Here is a 24,147-nt window from a genome sequence, read left to right on the forward strand (position 1 = left end):
CCCTTTCTGTCTCTCCCCGTCCCTTCAAGTTTCTCTAAAAATTCAGTGGAAAAATAACCTCTGGTGAGGGTTCACAAAACAAACAAAGCAAAACAAAGGAGCCTCCTAGTCCAGCTGAAGTGCCCAAAAAGACCAAGCTCAGTCAGCAACAGCCAAGTGACAGTGTCTCCCACTTAGAGCCCCAGAGCATTCCCACCCAGGGGAGCACCAGCACCGCCCAAGGACAGCCCGAAGGCAGAGACCTCAGCCCTGGACATGCTCACCAAGAAGATGCTGCTCACTAGGCGCATCACCAAGACTGAGTCTCTCATCCCCTCCACCAAGGCCAAGGGGAAGCATCCCCGCCACCATGGCTGGGCAGGTTCCTGAAGGGGCGGCAGACGGCACAGCCATAGAACAAGTGAGCCAAGAGCCCAGACAATGAGCATGGCCAGACCTAGGGAGACAGCTGCAGATCCCCAGGAAGACCACGTACAACCAGCTGAACCACATCCTCATCTCTGATGACCAGCTGCCAGAGAACATCATCCTGGTCAAAACTCTGATTGGCAGGAGCAGTTCCCCTCAGATACCCTGCAGGGGCTCATGCTGCCTGTGCTGTGCATCTGCTTCATGGCTGAGGTCCGGTGGCCTTCAGCTCCATCATCTGGTGGATACAGAGATACTGTAATGATAATTCCCAGCCCCTTAAGCCGCTGAAGATCCTGGTGGCAGGGGCACAGCACTACTTCAGCGCTGTGCTGCGGGTCTTCCTGGAGCTGCTGTCCTACAAGATGCTCGGCTGGCTGGGCTATGTGCACTTCCTGGTCATCCCGCTGGGTTCCAATCCTGTGGCCAGGTACCTGGGCTCCATGCATTACCGCTACCACAGCTTCTCCCAGGACCTGGCCTGATGGGACCTGTTCCATAGTCTGGAGGCCCAGAGCGCCATACAAGACACACTGGACATCGTGACGAGAATCGCGCAGTACATCACGGGAACATCTGTTCCTCTCAGCTTCCCATCGAGGAAGCCCTGATCTCCTACAAGCAGAAGAGACCCAATGAGGATTCCTTATAGTTCCTTCTTTTCAGGGAGGCAGGAGAAAGTTGGGACAGTGCAACAGTCCTCAGACACGTCGGGAGACTCAGATGATGGACCCCCTTGCGCTGCAGCGTGCTTTTATCCTTCCCTTTGTCCCTACCTCTGTTCACCAATGATGCCTTGTCATCCCACTCATCTTGTCAGTGAGTGGGGTTTGTCCTCCCCCAGCCAGGGCGATGGCACCAAGCTGATGGAACGGCAGGTGGATTGCTGGACGGCAGCCCAGCCCACAGACAGGAAGAAAGACTCGAAGAAGAAAGACCTGCCTACCGCCAACAACACTCTCAAGTGCACCTTCCAGTCTCTCCAGGTCAGCAGGCTGCCCAGCAGTGGCCAGGCCAAAGCAACACCCACCATGTGCATGACAGTACTCACCAAGGAGAAGAAAAAGAAGGTGTTGTTTTCGCCCAAGAAAACCAGGACAAGGCATGGAGTCCAAAATCCAAAAGCCAGTGCTTGGAGGCATAAGCCACCTGGTCTGCAGGGCGAAGAAGCAGGAGAACATTCTGCGGGTCCTCATCAAAGGTGTTGAGTGGAATGAAGTTCTTCCAGCTGGCAGCCCAGGGTCCTTCCGCATCCAGCACTTCCCCATGTGCATCTCCAGACATTCTGACTCCACCTTCCAGCCCTGCCTGCGGCCCTGCAGATGCCAAGCACAGGAGGGCCCACCTGCTTTTCAGTTCACCTTTCAGTTTAGTACAGAAACCGACCCTGGAAACACAAAGAGAAACCTTCTTAAGTACAAAAGTGCTCACTACCCGGAAGCTAATGTGCAGCCCCCATTGGGAGCCCCAACTGCTCTGCTGATTAACCAGAACTCTCTGGGGGTCAGGCGGGCAGTGCTGAGCTGGAGAATCATGGAAGGTGAGTTTTGGCCTCAGGGCCCCTAACTCTCCCAGCGAGAAGGGTTCTCCCTTCTCCACCTGCCCTTCCTGGAAGCCAGGACTCTGCCTCCACAGGACTCAGAGCTGGTGGTCAGATGCCAAGGACTGGCCTCCCATTGCGGGCATCCTGAGCAGAACATGGAGGCCAGTCAGCCCAGCCCTGGGCCCCAGCTGCCAACCCGCCAAGTGGCCCCACACCATCCACTCGTGCTTTCCTAAAAAAATAGGTGTGTGGTGCAGACCCCCAGGCACACCGGCTAGACAAATTGGTGCAATACCAGCTGCCCACCTTCCTGAACAGGGACTATGCTTTCGCCCTCATCTCTCTGTGTTATGACAGAACATTTGTTCCACCCAACAGGTGTGGGTCCACCTATTTACCAGGTGAGCACCCTGTCCCTGCACAGCACAGTGGTCACTCGGCACCCTGCTTGCTGGGAGTCTTCAGGGCACTTCATGTCTCTGAGTGCTTGTGCCTCTAACCACAGGGTGAACCTAGGGCAGTAAAGGCGAACCTTTTGAGCTCTGCATGTCAGCATTTTGAAAAACCCTAACTTAACTCTGGTGCCATGCCACATATAGAAATTTTTGGATATTTGCAACCATAGTAAAAGAATTATATTTTTTAAATTTTTTAAATATATTTTATTGATTTTCCACAGAGAGGAAGGGAGAAGGATATAGAGTCAGAAACATTGATGAGAGAGAAACATCGATCAGCTGCCTGCTGCACATCTCCCACTGGGGATGTGCCCGCAACCCAGGCACATGCCCCCGATCAGAATCGAACCCAGGGCCCCTCAGTCCACAGGCCGACTCTCCATACACTGAGCCAAACCGGCTTTGGCAAGAGTTATATTTTTGATATTTATTTTATATACTTAAATGCCATGTAACAAAGAAAAATCAACCAATGAGTTTGCATGCCACCTCTGACACATGTGTCATAGGTTCGGCATCACTGACCTAGGGTCAAGCTCACAGGTTTATTGTAGAAACTCAGTAGGGTCCTCCCTGGAAAGTGCTCTCTGGGTGCCTGGACAGTGGAGAGGTCTGCTGCACGGGCTGTGGTTGAGCTCATTGGCCATTTTCTCTTCCTCATGGCAAAGCTTCAACCTCATTTGATTCTCCACAAGGCCTTGGGCTAAGCTCTTTTCTCCTTAGATACAGATTGGAGATTCTATGAGGGGTCGGTGTCCTGGGTGAAGCCAGAACCAAAAATCCCAGAAGCAAGCCATGTGGCCCCATGCTAATTTTTCTCTTGACTAAAAGAATACAGAAAAAGAGTGGAAAAAATCTAAAATATTAGTGTCAGCACTGTGTAGTTGATGAGGGTTGAGGAATGATACACAGGAGGGCATATTAAAGAGCATGTCTTGCTGAGGAAAATATAGATATGTGTAATAAATCACAGGGATATGTTTAAGTGCATGTATTTTAAGTTATGGGAAAGCACCTTGTCTTGCAAAATAGAATTCATTAATTTTAAACCTACCATCTGAAATAGGACCTATTAAATGGGAAGCAATAAAGGATTTTTTAAAATAAGAAAATTTGACAAATGGAAGTTATTGTTTGCTTTGTTAGACATATTATATCAGACTAACCAATAATACCCAGTCTTTTAAACAAAATAAATCATTACCACATACCATGCCACATAGGAAGTCTCAATAAATTCCAAAGAAGATATATATGTTTTTTCTCCATTGATATGTACATGAACCATCATGCATGATGCCTATATATTCTCTAACCATAATGCACTAAGGTAAGAAGTTAATAATAAAGAATAGCTTTAAAATCACCAAATATCTGGACAGTTTAGAAAATATAGCAGAAGCTGAAGTGAAGTATATTCTATACAAACCCTGAGTTCAAAGGAAATTATGAGTGAAATTATGGAATACTCCCAAATAAAAAACAATAAAGAAAAGCTGCATATCAAAAGCAGCCATAACAGACAGAGTTTTTGTTTTAAATAGACTTCTAAGGAAAGCATTACAGCTGGGAAGAGAGATTGAAGTATCCAAATAGTAAATTACAGAGAGCAACAGAGTGACTTAGAAGAAACAAGGAAAGGGGGAAACATAATGGCAGAAATCAGTAAAACAAAGAATTTGAAAAAGCCTTCAACAAACCAGAAAACTGCTTCTCTAAAAATACTGGTAAAACAAACAGATTTCTAGCCAGACTGACCAAGAAACAGAGAAAAACGCTGTGCACATATAGCTAACCAGTTAGGCAAAACGGACCAATACCTGGGAGGAAACAAACTATACAACCTTCCTCAAGAGAAAGTGATGCCCTGACTAGTCTATCAAAGAAGTTGAATTTGTAGTTAAAGCATCTAAGGAAGGGAATCCAGGCCCAGGTGGTTCACTGGAGAATTAAACAGAATAAATGAACAGACACTTCACTGAAGAGGCTATAACATGTCGCATGAGCACTTGAAAACTTCAACATCATAAGCCATTAGGACAAGGTTATTTAGACCACAAGGAGACTAACTGAAATAAAAGACTGTGATAACACTTGATGCTGGGGAGGATGTGGAAAAACTCACTCATACAGTGCTGGTGGGAATGTAGACTATTACAGCCACTGGGGAAAGTACTTTGGTTGTTCCTTATGAAATTCAACATGCAACTACCACACACCCCAGCAATTGCACTCTGGGGCATTTATGCCAGAGAAATAGAAACTTTCATCCACTCAGAAACCTGAGCACAAATGTTTATGGGAGCTTTATCTTAAAACCTGCAAGTGATCTCTGAAATCCCTTGTTGCGATTAATATCTACATTTTATAAGAAATGTCTGTCACATAAAAATGGGTAGAGTATATGAAAAGGGAATTTCATAAAGGGAAACCCAAAACGTTAACAAGGTATGAAGAGGTATTCAATTGCACTTGTAGTAAGATATGCAGAGATGTTGAATTGTACTTGTAGTCAGAGAAGTAATGAGGCCCTCTTTAAACCGATTTGCAAGACAAATTAGAGTGGGATGATGGGAAGTGTTGGTGAGGCTATGGGACAAATGGGAACATCATGGGCTATGATGGGGGTGTAAACTAGTACAGGCACCCAGGTGGGCCATCTAGAAGTACTTAGCAAAATTAAATATGCTCTTATATATTTGAATATTCATATGTATAATTTTGCTAAGTCCGAAGAGCAAAAGAATCACCATAGGAGAACCTAGAACATAGGCCTCTCATTCTCAATCTTGAACTGATCATTTTTTTTTCTTTATTGAATAAGATATTACAAATGTGTCATTACCCCACTAATATCACCTTATCCCCCCAATCCTGCCCTCTCCCTCTCCCTTCCCTCATGTTGTCCACATCCATCACCTATGCTGATATGCATTCATACAAGTCCTTTGGTTGATCTTTCCCCCTCACCGCACCCCCTAACCCCCGCCTTCCCGCTGAGTTTTGAGCATCTGAAAGATGCTTCCCTGTCTATGGCCATACCACCCTCAAAGCGCCCAATCTTGTCTGATCACTTCTTGAATAACATTTTCTTGGCTGGGATACAGGGGGGAGAGCAGGCCTTCTGTGTCAAAATATAACCCCTCAGAGTCTAACAGCATGAATCTGGTTCTTCTGATCAGCATCACTGGGTGGGAATGGACCACTGGAAATATTGGCTAGAATAGATAGCAAAGAGACACCTGGAATAAGTGGGTTCCCAAACCTTATCCTGTCAATTCCACCTAAAGGACATTAGCCTTTTTTATGAGTATTTCCCCACTGACATAAATATCCTTATGCGATGTTAATTGCATTGTATATGAACAGCATGGCTAACAAATTCCTGTGACATGATGAAATGTGGCAAAGAGCTGTGATGGAGTCTAAACAGAGAAATTGGATCATCTGTGTACTGTCTTCTGCTATCGTCTGAAAGTAAAACGATAGTATAGGGAAAACAAAAAGACAAAAGTATCACTCAAGGTGTACATAAGGCCACATGAATATTTTCTGTAATTTTTAAAGTGTGACTATTAAGGATTAAATGTAAAAGAATAAAATCTAGGTAGAATAATTTGTGATCACCTGTGTTCCTATTAAATCTTAAATTCTGCCATTGCCTGTGTGTCTTTAAATAGAGCATTAGGGTGACAGTTGGGAGACCTTTGAACTCCTGATTCCATCCCAGTTTTCCTTCCCCAGAGCTACTTACTATCATCCACTTTGTGCTTGTCCCTAAGTAGGTTTCTATAATTTTACTCAAAAGTTGTGTACACACAAGTTAATTTAGAGTTGATTTTGCATTTTTGAAATTTTATTTCAATAGCATCATTCAGAATGTACCCTGACACTTTCTTTTCCAAACAAACCATGCTTTGAGATTTGTCCACATTGCCACACATACTGCAGTCCATTAGTTTTACCGCTTTACTACGCATTTACTATGATAGCTTTATTCTCCTGTTGAAGGACATTTAGGTTATTTCTAGTTTTCCACCATCATAAACAATGCTGAAATGGACTTTCTTGTATCCTTCATGGGCACATGAATGAAGCTTCTCTAGAGTATGTTGCTAAGAATGAATTTCTAGCAGGAAGGCCATACACACCTTAGGTTTTACTAGTGGATGCAACTTCACTGGCTGGTTCAGCCATCCCCCCTCCCAGCTGCTGTGGATGTTGGCTGCTCATGGCTCCTGATGGCCCTTCCCCTGTCCTGAGCGGGTAGGTGCTCCCAGTCCACTACCCTGGGAGGCCAGTAATGACTGGTACTGGGTAGAGAAGCCTGGCTCCTTACCTAAAATGGGAATCACTCAATGGGTACAATTCCTCTTCCAGATCCCCTCTCAAGACCAGGCTGAACATAATGTGCTGAGTCCACATCTCTGCTCACCTCCCTCCATCTTCTTTTTCTGAGGTCATTCCTTCACTAAACCCTGTCCCACTTCCCAGGAGTCACTGCTGCCAGGGAACCTGGCCCAAGATGACTAATATTGACAAAGTTTCTCCAGAAGGGCTGCACCAATGTTCACAGGTAGGAGAGGCTTGAAGGCTGAGAAAGAGAAAGCCCATCCTAGAGATGAGGTGGGGGAGGGGGAGAAGGCAAAGGTGCTGAGATGAAAGAAAGTTTTGTGAATTCAGCAAACTGAATGAAAGCCAGTGTGGCTGAAGTGTGGGGAGCAGAAGAAAGAGAAGGACACTGGTTGAGGTTGGAGATGTATGTAGGAGCCGACAAGGAGACCATAGGCTGGTTTCCAATTTTTTTTTTCTAATTGTAAATGGAAGTTTTTGAAATGGTTTAAGCAGAAAGTGATAGGGTTCAATTTAGACCAAGAAAATGTGTGTGTAGAGAGAATGGTTTGGTAAAAAAGATAAAATAAGCAGGGATCTGAGTATTTACACAGCAAGGAGAGTGGATCATAAAAATTAGTGTCAACGCAGAAAGTAAGAAACACAATGGGATTTTTAACACAACACTTCCTGTGTCTATAAAACACACAGACATACAAAGACATAAATTCTTTAAGCATACATGCCAATTTTGAAGTGGCTACTATGTGGAGGGAGAGGAAGGGAATGGAGATTAGCGGTAATAAGAGACAATAAAACCTGGAAGTTGTCTTGCAAGGAATGGTGGTGAGAAGGTGGGATAAATTGAAGCATGTGATTTCTGGAGCCCTGAACCAAGAAAACAAAAATCAAAACAACAGCTACCACCCACCTCCCTACCCATTATTTCCCTTCACCCTGTGGAGACCCACATCTGCGATGGGGAACAGGTTTTCAGAGAGACCTTCCAAATAATCCAACTTTTACCTACTAAGTGGGTGGAACTGGATGGCAGAGGCCTTCCTAGTGATTAATGCAGCATCTGAGTCAAGGAACCTGGAGGGAAGAGGAAGCAGAACCTCCCTGGAGCCTCATTAGTAAGGACACAGATGGGAGCCCTGAGGCAGTCTCATGCCTGACCTGGTGGGGGGCTCCTGATGCTCCCTCTCAGCCTAGTTCCACATTTCCCTGGGGCTCCATGGTGCCAGGTCTTATCTCTGGGATCAGAGATAATCCAGGTTAACATGTCTTGTTATTTCCCCTTTGCACAAGTTTATGACCTGGTCCCAGGAGATCTGGGGACCAAACTTCCACCATGTCTGGTCGCTCTGTGCCTAGGTGCCCAGGGCAGGAGTAGACACCCATTAGGTATCAATAAATTCCTGTGGATCAAAAGTGATCGCTTGAATCCTTCCTTGATAGGGGGCAAGGACCTTGGGCTTTCCCTCCACGTTTTTCTTCAAGTGCCCAGAGCAGCACAGGGCATGCTCTGCAAATGCATTTGTCAGTTGGTGTTCAAAGAGTTTGTTGAGGTGGTTTCTTTGGTTCCCTGTCTGGCCCTGAGAGACAAACTCTCAATGGCTAGAATAGAGTGGATGCTGGCTTTATCCAATGGCCTGCTTCTCTGAGGTGCTCTAGAGCAGTGGTTCTCAACTTCCTGAAGCCGGGACCCTTTAATACAGTTCCTCATATTGTGGTGACCCCCAATTTCATTGCTACAAATTGAACATGATTAAAGCATACTGATTAATCACAAAAACAATATGTAATTATAAATATTTTTTACGATGGTCAAGGCGACCCCTGTGAAAGGGTTGTTCGACCCCCAAAGGGGTCGCGACCTACAGGTAGAGAACCACTGCTCTAGAGTCATATTCTCAGACACTGTTCAGGGAGATCCAACACCCAATGTTACTTACTGAGCAAGCTCATTGGTGGGTAGTATTTTCTTACTGATTCGTATCTGAATGAGCAGCTTGGGGGAAGCCAATCCTTCCTGGAGGCTTAGCCACATGATCTCCCCTTAGACAGACAGTACTCATGTCTTCTGGGCCCCAAGACCTTGCCTCAGCCCTTGGGACATTGAAAGGAAAGAGTAATTCTTACCCAGGAGCAGTCCTGGATCTCAGTCCACTGACAAACAGACAGAAGTAAAATCACCTCAGATTCCATCACCCAGAGACAATCACATGCAACATATTAGTATATTTGTTCCTAGTATTATCCTGTGAATGTTGACATAGTTTCCATCTTGTCATTCTTATCTCATCTGTTTCAGTACCATCATGTGCTTAAGTATTGACTAAATGGGTCTTTATGCTCTTTTTGTTTTTAAAATACATACATAATGCTGTGATGGATATCTTTCTTTATAAAATTTATACCATTTTGAATGATTTATGAGGATCTCTATTAGTGGAAATAGAATTATAGAATCAAATTATATGAACAATGATTCTTTTAATATCTTGTCATTTAAAAATAAAATCCTGATGTAATAATTTAGTAATGGACTTGCAGGTTTTTCTGGTAACATACAAGCACACATATAGGTAATTTAAAATAGGATCACACAAACTTGTTCTTTTAATTTAAACTTCATCTTGGAAAATTCCTGTCAAACTTAAGATAACATGACTCCTGTTTACAACTGCTCAAGTATTTCATTATGTATGCACAATAATGTCTTTTACTCTGTTGTCTATTGATAGATGTTGCAGTAATGCCAAAATTTTATGATGACAGTGTTGTCATAAATTTACTAATATTCATATATTTCAACGTTTACACTGTTTCTTGAATTCCTATAAAATAAGTTGAACTGGGAGTTGTAACAAAATGATTGAATATTTTAATTTGTATGGATGCTCTAAATCAGGGGTCCTCAACCTTTTTAAACAGGGGGCCAGTTGAACGTCCCTCAGACCATTGGGGGGCCGGACTATAGTTTAAAAAAAACTATGAACAAATTCCTATGCACACAGCGGCGGCAAAAACACCAAGGGGGTGCCGGATAAATGTTTTCGGCGGGCCGCATGTGGCCCGCGTCCCGTAGTTTGAGGACCCCTGCTCTCAATTATTCTCTAATAAGCTTGTCCCAATAAAATGTTTCCCTAAAATGTATGAGTGGCCATTTTTTCACACTCTTTCCAGTACTCAACTTTTCCTATTGCTCATCTGCAAAGGAAATTATTTTTCGTGAACTTGTCAAATGAAAGTGTGGTTAAAGTTGTTTCCCTGGCTTCATAATTTAAAAGCTCCCCACTTTGTTGCAGCGTACAAAGTGTGGTAACATTTTCTGACCTCCTGTCCTGGTTTTCATTCCCCAATTTTACCTTTACTGTGACTTTCCTTTGCCCTGTTTCCCTGTCTTACTCAATTGGATTCTATTATCAGTAGCGCCTCCTCTTCCAAATTCATACCACCATCCAAGCCTTATGCATCTAAATACCTTCCTGCCATCTCTCCTGCTCACCTCTCAGGAGTTCAAACACTTCCCCATATTAACCCTTTATGGACCCTCCTAGAGGTCCCCTAGTTTAAAATGAAGGGTCATCTTTGATTTTACCCTACCTTGTATCTCCAGGACCCAGTCCACCATTGACATGTCATGATTTCATCTCCAAGTGGAGTCAGTTCTTTTTCTACTTGTCCTGCTCTTGTCCTAGTTCAGGCCACCCTCCCCATCTGCTGGGCCTCTGCTCTCTCTGCTTCTGATCTTGTCCTGTCTTCCACCTGTTCTCCTCCCGGCAAACAGAGTGATCCATTCAACTTAAAACCAGCCATCCCACCCTACCTGCTTAAGACACTTTAATGACTTCTCATTGTCCTTAAAACATAAAACAGAATGACTCACTGGCTTGTTGTGCCCCATGGACCTCCCAACCTCAACTAGTGTCTCTCACAGCCTCACTCACAAAACACCAGCACTGACTTCCTTTCAGTCCTTGAGACACACTTTTGTGTCTTTGCAGATGTTCTTCCTTCTCTTTGCAAAGCTCTTTTCCCAACTCTCTGAGTATCAGACACTCTCAGCTGTCTGACTCAGCTTAAAGTCTCTCAGAGAAAACCTCCCTGACCATCTAATCTAAGACATGGCCCTTTTCTCTCCCCCCACCCCGCCCCGCCATGACTCTCTATTCCAGATTACTGATTCCTTGTAGCATTTATCGGTTTGTGGTTATTTTGTCCTGTCTGCTTGCTTTGAGGAGCTCTCTCCTGTGCTGGTTTACAAAGTCCATGAGGGGAAGCAACCCAGCACCTGACCCAATCCCACCATCATAGATAATTATATTCTTAAGATAAATTTCTAGAACTAGAATTCAATCAAAAGCATGTCCTATTTGTTACTTTATTTTTTAAAGTCACAAAATGACAATGTTGAATGTACATTTTTCTCCTTTTTGGTGTGTGTGGAAAAATATTCAGTAATATGGAGACAGTATTTTTAAAGAATAACAGAGAGTGAGAGAGGGAGAGAAAGAGAGAGAGAGAGAGAGAGAGAGAGAGAGAGAGAGAGACAGAGAGAGAGAGACAGAGAGAGAAGTGACTGTGTAGCATACTTCCAAGATTTTCAAGAAATGTAAAATTAAATTTACAATAAACTGGAAGAACAAATATAAGGAGTTTGGTATTTGCTTCAGTGACTAATCTTATCACAATGATTTCTCGCATAAAAGCAAAGAGTTTCTTGGTCTCATGTATCTGCAATAATTGTCTGTATCATTTATGATTCTTATCCTTGCATCTTGGAGAGATACCTTTCTCAGTATTTGTGATTTAGCTCCAAGAAGTTCCTTTTGCTATTTCCTTAAGATTTTAATTTTTTGCCAAACTGGTTTGGCTCAGTGGATAGAGCATCGGCCTGCGGACTGAAAAGTCCCAGGTTCGATTCCGGTCAAGGGCATGTACCTTGGTTGCGGGCACATCCCCAGTAGGAGGTGTGCAGGAGGCAGCTGGTCGATGTTTCTCTCTCATAGATGTTTCTAACTCTCTATCCCTCTCCCTTCCTCTCTGTAAAAAATCAATAAAACATATTTTTTAAAAAAAGATATTAATTTTTTAAAAACAACAACTTGTTAATCTTCACCTTGAATTACCAGTAAGGAGTGCTGTGAGAATTAAACCTGTTTCCCAGATCAGATTGGCAGGGCTGCATGAACCTGACAATTTCCATGAACTTGGGGAATGCAAGTTGAAACTACCTCCCTGGAGGACACTCTGGCAATATGTATAACAATGAAGTGTGCTTCCCTTTGAATGTACGTAGAAATCTGTCCAAAAGTGATGTGCAAAGACATTTACTGATCCATTGTCTGAATAGGAAAGACAGAAAGAAAGCGAAATATCATCATCACAATATTGATTAAAAATATATATGATGCAATCACAAAATGTAATAGCATGCAGCCATTAAAAATGAAGAAAATATTTAGAGATGTTCACCAGCACATTGAGTGAATAAAAATAATTTAGTAAGAAAACAAAAATTGGAAGAATTTTGTTAATAAGACCTGGGTTATTTTTACTTCCTTTACATTTTATATTTAATGATATTACAAAAATTCAACAAAATCCAAACAGTAGAAAATAAACATATGTGGATACAAATTTACTATGGAAGTTACTGCAACAGATATCATAATAAAAAGGAAGTTTGGCACATACAAAAAAACAGCTGTGGACCAACTTATTAATAAATGTGACTAAGAGGAACAAACATGAGCATATCTACTTCATTAGCTTATACTGGAACACAAGTATGGTTTAATATTAGGAGAGCTTTGAAAGCTCTACGCCTATGCTCTAGCCCTATGATCACTGCAGCATTATTTACAATAGCCAAGATACGGAAGTAACTAAGTGCCCATCAACAGATGACTGGATAAAGATGATGTCGTGCATATGTACAATGGAATCTTACTGGGCCACAAATAAGAAGGAAATCTTACCATTTGCAACAACATGGGTGGGTCTAGAACAGTGGTTCTCAACTTTGGGTGCGCATTAGAATCACCTGGGAATCTTTTTAAAATCCTGATTTCTGGGCCTCATCCCCGAGAAATTCTGTTTCTTTGTTATGGGGTGGGGTCACAACATTAGTAACAAAGAAACAGAATTTCCAGAGGATGAGGCCCAGAAATCAGGATTTTAAACAGGTTCCTAGGTGATTCTAATGTGCAGCCAAGGTTGAGAACCACTGATCTAGTCTAGAAGGTATTATGCTAAGTGAAGTAAGTCAGGCAGAGAAAGACAATTACCATAGAGCTTTATGTATATGTGGAATCAAAAAACAAAACTAAACAAAAACAGACTCATAATAAAAGAGAGAAAAGGGATGGTGACCAGAAGGGAGGTGTGGGAGGTGGGTGAAAAGGGGAAGGGAAATATAGTCAATGATAATGTGATAAGTTTGTATGATGACAGATGGTTATATGAATTGGTGAGGTGATAAAATTGTCGATTCACTATATCATACGCCAGAAACAATATAACCATATAAGATTGTATATCAACTATACTTAAATTAAAAATAAATAAATAAGTTTCTCAGATGCTGTAGGTTTGTTAAGAAATTAAACCTAGGAATGAATAGTCTAAAATAAAAACCGTATCTTTATAAAAGTTAATAAAAAGTGCTAGGCACTGAAAAAGCATCTGATCAAAAATGCAACAGCCAAATCTGATTATTAAAGTACTATTTTCAAATACAAACAGAAAGATAGTTGCTAAATGTCTTTCACTTAAAATCCTCTAAAAGTCCTCATTGCACTTGGAATAAATTTTACAGCCTGAACAGGACTCTGCAGGCTGGGGGACCCCATTGGCCCGCACAACTTCCTGTCCCACACTCTCCTCTTTACTCCAGCCACCCTGGCCCCTATGTCATTCCTTCACCCCAGTGGGCTCTTTCCCACCTCAGGCCTTTGCTCACACACCTCTCTGTCTGCAAGGCTCTTTGCTCAGGACTTCATAGGACTGACCTTTTTTCTCCTTTACATCTCACCCAAAAGAGACATCAACATGTGGAAAGTGTTCTCTATATCATGGAATTAAATAGAGTTTATGCATATTCTCTCATTTTTTTTATTTTTAAAATTTTGATTCCACCTTCATTAAATTTTCAGAAGAAAAAGACACAGTAAAATATATTAATTGTAAATACATTAAAATGTCTTGGGTAAGATCTGAAATATTGATCTAAAGTTTTCCCCTCAATAATTGAGCAGCTGCCCCAGTGCTATTTGCTGCCAAAGGGCCCCCACAATAATCCCCTGAGTCCCAAGTGTGCTGCGCCCCGTTCCTGATGTCGCTGCCCAGCTCCCAGGACCTGCTCACTCCAGCACCAGGGCCGCACTGCTTGAGAGTCCTTCCTAATTGACAGAGCCAATTTTCAACTGTTTCCTGATTTGTTTGCATATTTATTTGTAGATAAAATTTAGAACAGTGTTTGTTTCCCCAAAATCCTATTATAATTTTTACTTTAAACTAGAGGCCCAGTGCACTATTGAAATTGCACTAGGAGGCACCCCGAGGGCTGCCACAGGAGTTGGACCTGACCCATGCTGCAGGCAGAGGGACTTGCACCTGACTTCCGCCCCAGGCACCCCCTGCCCCCCTGCCTGTGTCCGCTCCAGGGCTGCCCTAGCCAGGCACAGCAACTCAACCCATCCCAGGCCTCCCTCTGCCCCCTTCCTGTGTCCACTCTCGCTCAGGCAGGCCCCCCTGTGTGTGTCTCCATCTCTTCTCCTGGCCTCACCTGCACAGGCAACCTCCTCCTGTCTGGTTGTGATCCTTTAAAGCAGTGGTTCTAAACCTTCCGAATGCCACAACCCTTTAATACATTTCCTCATGTTGTGCTGACCCCCAACCAAAAAATTATTTTCGTTGCTACTTCGTAACTATAATTTTGTTACTGTTATGAATCATAATGTAAATATCTGATATGCAGGATGTATTTTCATTGTTACAAATTGAACAAAATTAAAGCATAGTCATTAATCACAAAAACAATATGTAGTTCTATATGTGTTTTCCAATGGTCTTAAGCAACCCCTGTGAAAGGGTTGTTCAACCCACAAAGGGGTCACAACCCATAGGTTGAGAACCACTGCGTTAAAGCTTCCTGGCCTAATTTGCATATTACATATATATGTAAATTTTAGATTAATTCAGGAGAGTATGTGCCTTTGTAATATTTTATCTTTCTATCCAGAAATGCGTAAGTCCATGCATTTATGATTAAATGGAGAAATAGAGCGTTGGAAGGCCCTGGGCAATTCCTGTTAACATCTTAGTGCTTTAGATTATTTTGTGGATGTTACACATGGTATTTCCACCTGATGATTGTTTACATACACATCAACACTAATGAAAGAGAAAAATGGCAATTGGCGTACGACCGCTACCCTTTTCATTGGCTAATCAGCAAGATATGCAAATTAACTGTCAGCCAAGATGGCGGCCCGCAGCCAGGCAGCTTGAAACTAACATGAGGCTTGCTTGCCTCCGTGACAGAGGAAACCAACGTTCCCCGCCTGCGCCTGGGGCTGCAGGCCTCTGAGCCTGCAGTTTCAAACATTGTAACAAATACCGCTGGACTTCAGCCAGCAGGATCGCAACATTGTATGCAAAGGCCAGAAACCTAGAGCCAAGCCTCAAGCTAAAGCTGGCCCAGAATAAAAAAAAAAAAAGGAAAAAAGGAGCGGTTGGGAGCTTCAGTCACCCCCAGCCTGAAAACAGCCCTCATCCCCTCACCCAGGCTGGCCAGGCACCCCAGTGGGGACCTCCACCCTGATCCAGGACACCCTTCAGGGCCAACCAGTTGGCCCCCACCTGTGCACCAGGCCTCTACCCTATATAGTAAAAGGGTAATATGCCTCCCAGCACCGGGATCAGTGGAGCCACGAGGCCTCCCGGCACCGGAATCAGCGTGAGAGGGGGCAGCGCCCAAACCCCCTGATCGCCCTGCGGCTGTGTGTGTGACAGGGTGCGGCACCCCAACCCCCCCCCCCACGGGCCCTGCTCTGTGTGTGACGGGGTAGAGCCATAACCTCCCCATCGGCCCTGCCCTGAGTATGACAGTGGCGGCGCCCCAACCCCCTGATTGGCCCTGCTCTGTGGGTGATAGAGGGCGGTGCCCCAACTCCCCTATCGGCCCTACTCTCTGAGTGACAGGGGGGAGCTCCCCAACCCCCTGATGGGCCCTGCTGTGTGAGTGACAGGGGGCAGCGCCCCAAACCCCTGATTGGCCCTGCTCTGTGAGTGACAGGGGGCAACGCCCCAACCCCCTGATTGGCCCTGCTCTGTGCGTGACAGGGGGTGGCGCCGCAACCTCCCCATCGACCCTGCCTTGAGTGTGACAGGGGGTGGTGCCCCAACCCCCCAATCGGCCCTACCCTGAGCGTGACTGAGGGTGGCATCGCAACCTCCCAATCCGCCCTGCTCTGTGCATGACATGGGGTGGCGCCCCAACGCCCCAATTGGCCCTGCTCTGAGCCCAACCAGGGGCTGCACCTAGAGATTGGGCCTGCCCTCTGCCACCCGGGAGCAGGCCTAAGCCAGCAGGTCATTATCTCCCGAGGGGTCCCAGACTGTTAGAGGGCACAGGCCAGGCTGAGGGACCCCCCTACCCCCCGAGTGCACAAATTTTTGTGCACCGGGCCTCTAGTCTTACCTAATAATAGACAAACATTCAAATTGGCCCTACCTTTCCTATGCCCACCAGCCAATTGGATGATTATGCAAATTAACCAAACAAAGATGGCGGTTAATTTGCATACATAGGCGCCCAGTGGCAATTGGAGCCTGCAATCAGAGCTGAGGGGTCTCCTGCCCAGGCCTAATGCCTTGAGGAGTTAGACCTGGGCAGGTGTGGAGCCGGCAATGGCGGGGTGCAGGGGAGGAGTCGGTGATTGGTGATCACTGGGAGCTGGGACTCCCCTGCCCAGACCTAATGCCTCTGCCACAGGTGTTAGTCCTGGGCAGGGGTGGAGCCAGCGATGGTGGGGAGCAGGGGCGGAACCGGCCATGGCGAGGAGATGGAGGTCCCCTGCCCAGGCCTAATGACTTGGCCACAGGCATTAGGCCTGTGCAGGGGCGGAGCCAGCAATTGGTGTAACTACAGAGGAAACACCTTTTCTGACTGCTCATTGGCTAAGTTCCCTGTATGCCACTGGTAATATTCTTAGTAACTTGCATAATAAGAATCCAATAAGGTGATCTAAGGTATTTTTACCACACTCCTGGAGAAAAAAAGAAAGGTCTGCTACTGGAGGGCTAAGCAATGTCATATCCTGCCCTAGCTGGATTTGCTCAGTGGATAATGCCTTGGCCTGCCCACCACAGGGTCTGGGTTCAATTCTGACCAAGGGCATGTACCTAGGTTGCATGCTCCTCCCTGGCCTGGGCCCAGGTCAGGGCTCATACAGGAGGCAACCAATAAATGTGTTCCTCTCACTTTGATGTTCCTCTCTGTCTTTGCCTTTCTCTTCCACATTCTCTAAAAGTCAATGGAAACATATCCTCAGGTGAGGATAAAAAAAGAAAGAAAGAAAGAAATGTCATATCCTATGAAAGACACACCTTGAAAATGCCTAAAGAAAGTTGTCTTTTTTTCATGGACTCAACTGGAGTCCGTGTTGATGAAAACACCCTGGTGGCTGTGGTGACTGGCAATGGCTGCAACAGCGGGGTTATGGGGCTGGTGCCTTCCCCTGATGAGCCCGGTCGCCTCCCACAAAGGGAGGCCAGACTGTGGTTTAGGCCCGCTGCCCAAGGGGAACAGGGAGCAGGCCTAAGCCATCAGTAGGACTTCCCTGAGAGCTCCCAGTATGTGATAGGGGGCAGGCTGGGCTGAGGGACCCCCCCCTCCAGTGCAAAAATTTTCGTGCACCGGGCCTCTAGTGTATTTATAATAGTAATGGGTAATACATATTAAGTGCCTACCATATGACCACTCTTTACGTTAAGCACTTTATTATTCAATTTTATCCTTGCAACTCATTTTTCACAGGAAAAAAACAAGACGTAAAGAGCTCAGCTAACGTGCCTGAGGTTTTAATGCAATTGACAGTGTCATTCTTATCACTAAAATTTTCTTTGTCAATCCTCACCCAAAGATAAGGTTCCCTGGCCCAGACAAGGGCCAAGGATCTAGCCTGCAACTGAGGTATGTACCTTGACTGGAATCAAACCCAAGAACTTTCAGTCCACTGGTTCCCAGCTCTGTCTCGTTCTCTCACTCACAGGCTGCTCTAATTTAATTGAAAACATCCAGAATTTTCTTCTGGTCACTAGTATAAATAATATCATTAAATTAACTGAAGTCACATGTCCACATACAACCATCATCACTGTGGTCTGGCCAGCTAGATGTGCTGAGACCGTCACTCTGGGGCCCTGAATAACACCCCCCAGAAACAGCTGGATGTGGAAATTGGCAGCTGTTAGAAAGGGGAAAATGGAAGTCATGTCCACCACAGGCCATTGTCAAATAAGTATTTGACTTCTGGTTTCCACTGTGATATATAAGACCTTGGAAGTCCTTACTTCCATCCTTACAAGAAAAAAAAAAAGATGAATGATCTGAACTACAGGAGCTCTTGTTAAACCCATCTGAAATTAACTATGACTACGAAATTAACCTTTGCTGCTGCAAACCATGGAGATTTAGGGCTCTGTTAGAACAATACAACCTTGCCAGTTTTCCAGATAAGACAGAAAACATGTTTTTTACTCAAAGTGAGAGACAAGATCAAAGAGCATGAGAAGAGAAGACAGATTCGACCACATCAAAATGCAATGTGTCTATTTGGCAAAACACACATCAAATGGAGACAAGTGGCAAGCTAGAGAAACCATTTGCAAGTTACATGGCAAAAAGCTGATATCCATGACAATTCAGATTTGCTAACAATCCAATGGAAAAGAGGGCAAAAGGTCTCAAACTGAAATTCCATAAGAAGGGATAGGCCAAAAGCATGCGAAAGATACCCAACTGCAGTTTAAACCAGAATGAAAAATTCAAATGAAAATATTGCTCTTTCTCGCTCGGGACAGGGTGCCTCATCAGTTGGTTGCAGAGTCATCCCATACACCAAAAGGATGCAGGTTTGATTCCTGGTGAGGACACATACCTCGGATGTGGGTTCTGAAAATGTTGTGGAACGGGAGAGTGTTTGTGATGTTATGGAACAGTTGCGAAAAATAGTGAATATATTCCATGTTGGAATTTACAATTTGAAGGATCATAGAGTTAAAATTTATATAATTTAAACTTATTTTTAATATAATATTACTAAGTTTTATTTAAAACACATTTTATTTTACTCGATAGTGTAAGAAAAATACCCTAACCTTCTAAGTATGTGCAAGATAAACACAAAAAGTTTTTTAATAGCTATTATTGGGGAGGGGAAGTCCTCTCTGCTGAGGCAGCTGATACAGGCTGCCTCCAGGACCTGGGACCACAGGCCTCCCAGGAGCTGAGGCAAGTGGCTCACAAGCTGCAGGTGGGTCCACATCTGGAAGTTCAGTGACAGCTGTGCCTGGAGCCTGCTCTGGCTCAGGAGAGGGCACCAGAGTTGGCATTTCTACCTTAGGTGTTTCTTCATCTTGTTCTATAGCTGCTTCTGTAGATCCAGGAAGAGAACATGTTACCACCACGACTGCCTTTTGTGTGCCTTCCAAGGAAGGGAACCTCCCAACTCCATCACTGAAGTCTCAGTTCATGTCCCCACCCCAGGACGTCCTCCAGACTGCAGGCCATGGGGCACTGACCTGAGCGGCTCTGCACTCCTGCCTAAGCCCAGCCTCTGGGAGCTCTTCTCTGAGTGGCCCAGCCATTTGCACTCCCCCTCACACACACCACCCACTCCTCGTCCTCCTGTGTCTCCGCCTCAGTGGGCTCAGGTGCTCCAGGTGTGAGTGAAGATACTTGGCCTAGGTTGGCAGGTCTGGGACTTGAAAGGTGAGCTCTATGGAGGCCAAAAGCATGATCAGGCTGGGAAATTCTGGTGGCTAATAAAAATCTTGAGGGTACTGGTCCAGTCAGATGCCCAAGATGCAGGAGATGACCCTGAGGAGAGAGAGAGACAGACAGCAGGGTCTGAGGACTGGCCTTTTTTCCACATGGCCCTCCCAGAGCACCACTCAGAGAACCTGGGGTCCTGTGCCTGCTGCTCCTGCCCATCCAGGAGCCAGACCTATTCCCTTGCCAACATTCAACCTGGCAGTCCTGGCAGAGATGTGCCTGGTCACCCAGGAGGGGCTGGCAGAAAGCCCTCCGAACTGACAACTCTGCATCAATGAGGGAACCGCCTGTCCTCTTCTTCAGGGGAACCTGACATGCTCTCTCAGTGTCCCTGTTCCCTCCTACTACCCTGCCGCCAAAATGTCAATTCCATGAGGACAGGGAGGGCTGGTGTCTATTAACTTCATGTCACTCATTGGCACACAGTAGTAGGTGCTCCAGGAATAGCTGACCAAGAGTGAACGAAGAAAATCTGTCTGCACCTCTGGTGTCCAGAGACCTCCTAACACCTCAGACTTTGGCTCCAGCTCCTGCGTGTTGTCTAATTCACTAGCTGCCCTGTGGGGTTCTTCTCCTCTAACTGACAGGTAACTCCCATGGGTAGAGAGCAACAGCCAAGCTGCCACTGAGGAGGTTCTACCAGATTAGTGAGCACGGTCCCTGGGTAGGGGTGCAGACTGGGCTGGGATTAGAAGCAGAAGGGTGTGAATTTTCTGAGGGGCTCACTCTGTCCACTGACGTCCCCACTCGCCCCCTCCACCCATATCTACATGCACAGCTCCCTGAGTCCTGCTCTTTTTCCTAGGAGAAGCCCTCAGACTGCTGCCCTCTTGCAGAAATCCCACCATGCGTGGGAAACAGGGTTCTGCCAGCCCCTAGAATTCAGGTCCCATACTCCCTTCATGGCTCTGATCCAAAGCCAAATCACGTTTTCTGCTGGAACAGAGGTCCACTGTCCTCTTCACAACATGGGAAGATGCAGTCATAGGTAGAGGAGGCCAGGAGGACGTCACATCGGCTGTCCTATGGACACTAGGAGCCTGTGCAGCCTAGTGTGACTGAATCATTCTCGACTAGAAGGAAGCACTGGAGTTCAGGCTTGGGGTCTGCTCTGTGCACTGGATCATCGTCAGTGCCTAGAGACGTGTCTGTACCTGGCAGGGCTTCTCGTATATTTGCTGAATGAATGAACCCAAACCATCCCCATCTCAGACAGCTGGATGAGTCTGAACTCCATCACTCAACCCTGGGGTTTCTGATCTGGCTTCACCTAGGACCGGGACTCATAATGGAATCTCCAATCTCTTTATCTAATGAGAAAAGTGCTTAGCCCTGAGCCCTGAGGAGAATCACAAATTTGGCAGAGACTTTGTCAACAGAATGAAAAAAAAATGACCAATTGGCTGAAACACAGCCCCTCCAGCAGACCTCTCCACTGTCCAGGCACCCAGAGGCACCCCACTGAGACCCTACAATAACCCTATTGGGACTCACTTTCTGGGGAACAATCACTTAGAGACATGCAGTGACCTGAAGATTCACAGCAAACAAGTGGCCAAATGACCACTGTGCTGTGCAGAGGCAGGAGCTCACCTGATACATGGTTGATCCAACTCCTGTTGTAGCAAATGCTCTATGACAACAAAGAAAGGTGGGGACCAAAGTGGGGTCCCTGCCCAGGAAGGTGGGCATCAGGTATTTACCCAGTTTGTCCAGTCAGTGTGCCCAGGTGGTCAGTACCACATTGGTCCTTGGTTTTTCTCTTCTGTTCTGCCTCATGAGGATGGAGTTTATTGGACAGCATGAGAGGGTAGTGCTGAGGCCACTGGGATGGTTGGCAGTGGGGCCCAAGGCTGGCTGACCAGCCTCTGTTTTCAGTCAGGTGCCCCCATGGGAGGCCAGCGCTGAGTCAGGCAGAAAGTGAAGCTGACTCCCCGGGGAAGCGGAGTCCAGGCTTCCAGGAGGGGCAGGCGTTGACACTGAGAAGCTTTCTCAATGGCAGTTTTTGGGTCCTGAAGACCATCACCTTCAATGATTGCCCAGCTCAACACTGTTGACCTCCCACTTGCCAGAGCATTCTGGGTAATAAGCAGAGCAGTTGGGGGCTCCCTGTGGGCACCACCTAGTTAGTTTCCAGGTTATGAGCTTATTCACACTGAAAGGGTTACACTTTGTGTCTCAAGAGTGTGTCTCGGTGCTAAACCGAAATGTGAACAGAAAAGCAGCTCATCCTGCCCGGGCTTGGCCAGGGCAGAGGGAAGGGTAGGGGACGGGCAGGATCAAAGGTGGGGTTGGAGCTTCCAACTATGCAGGCGGGGAAGTGCTGGACTTGGGAGCTCCACGCTGTTCCACTCCACAGCGTCAACAAGGACCCACAGTTGTCCTGCTGGTGCTTGGCCCTGCTGAACAGGCGGCTGATGCCCTCCAGGTACTGGCTCTGGTTCTCCAGTTCCTTGTCCTTGGTTTTCTTGGGAAAACACATCACCTTCTTGTTGTTCTCCTTGTCCATGACCTGGAGGGCGTGGCTGCAGCCTCACCACTGCTGGGCAGCCTGCTCACCTGGAGAAACTGGAGGGGAACTTGAGGGTGTTGTTAGGGGTAGCCTGGGCTTTGTTCTCAGAGTCTCCTTTTCTGTCTGTGGGCAGGGCTGCCATCCAGGAATCCACCCGCAGCCTCATCAGCTCAGCTCCAACACCCTGGCTCAGGGAAGACTCATCTCCTCTCACTGACGGGGAGGAGAGAAGGATGTGTGATGCCTCCCTGTTTGCCACAGGCCCGTATGGAGGGTAGACGACAGCACTCTAGAGCCCAAGCGGGCCGCATAATCTGAGGGTCCTGAGGCGACCCAGAACGGTCTCACAATACCAAGCTCCACAACCCCCACGAAGGGAATGATGTTCAAGGACTCCTCATTGGGGCTCTTCTGTTTGTAGGTGAGTGTGGCCTCCACGATGGGCAGTTGGTGGACAAATTGGCTCCTGTGATGCACTGTGTGGTTCTCAACACCATGGGCAGCATGTCCTGTACAGCCCTCTGGGCCTCCTTGTAGGACAGGTCCCGCCTGGGCAGGTTCTGGATGAAGCTGTTGTAGCAGTAATGCACGGAGCCCAGGTACCTGGCCACAAGGTAGGAACGCAACTGGATGACCAGGAAGTGCATGTAGCCCAGCCAGGTGGTGAGGGGCATAGGTTGTCAGACAGCAGCTCCAGGAAGACCCATAACACGGTGCTTAAGTACTGCTGTGCCCCTGACACCACGATCTTCACAGGCTGGGGGGCTGGGAATTATAGAGCCGGCATCTTTGTTTCCACGAGATGATGGTGCTGAAGGCTGCCTGGGCCTCAGCCTTGGAGAAGGTGCACACCCCGGGCAGCATGTGTTGCTGCTGGACTCAGACGGGAACTGCCCCTGCCAGTCAGGGGCGTTGAGGAGGAGGATGTTGTGGGGCAGCTGGCTGTCAGAGATGAGGAAGTGTTTCAGCTGGTCATATACCGTCTCCCTGGGGATCTGCAGCTGGCTCAGGGGTTGGGGCAGTGCTTGTTGTCCAGGCTGTTGGCCCGCTTGTTTCTGGCTCTGCCACCTGATGCTCCTTCAGGGATGTGCTCCAGGCCCAGCGGCCAACGTGCTCCCCCTGGGATCTGGTGGAAGCGATAAGGAGAGACTCGGTCTTGCTGATGCGCCCACTGGTGGCTTTGGGCTCATCTTCTCTGTCACATGGGTTGGACCTGGAGGCTCCTCCTGGTGCTGGCACTGTGGATTCTCTAGCACTCCATCTGAGAGCTGGGCACTGTGGATGCTCTAGCTGGGCTGGGACAGGCCTTCCAAGTATGGCCTAAGCCAGGGCTTCAGGGTCCTGAGGACACTCTCATGGGTCACTGTCACGGTTCGGTTCTCTAGTGAGTCATACAGCAGATCTAGGTCCTCCTCCACCTCAGGCACATGCTCCGAAGACTCCTGCTCTGAATCCAGGACCTCCTCCCACTCTTGCACCCTGAGCAGCTACGCCCCAACTTTCTTGTTGTCATCTTGTTGCCTGGTCATGAGTGGCTATCTTACTACACTTTGGCGCTGCTTTTTGGGCTCCTCAAAGTGGAAGTCCTCCGCCTCTTGGTCCTGCCCATGCCCGGGATGATAGCTGCCCTGCTGATCTGAGAATATTTCATACTCCACCTCTGAGTAATGAACCAGGGATTTGGACTTGGACTTGGGGCCAGCCTTCTGGGTGCTGTCCTTGGGGTCTATGGGCTGGCTGGACAGGGAGGAGATGCTGACCTCAGCCATGTGGGCAGATTCCTCCATGTTGGTGCTATGGAGTCTCAGCATCTGGCCACCCT

This window comes from Myotis daubentonii, chromosome 16 (genome assembly GCF_963259705.1).
Source record: "Myotis daubentonii chromosome 16, mMyoDau2.1, whole genome shotgun sequence".
Classification (NCBI taxonomy): Eukaryota; Metazoa; Chordata; class Mammalia; order Chiroptera; family Vespertilionidae; genus Myotis; species Myotis daubentonii.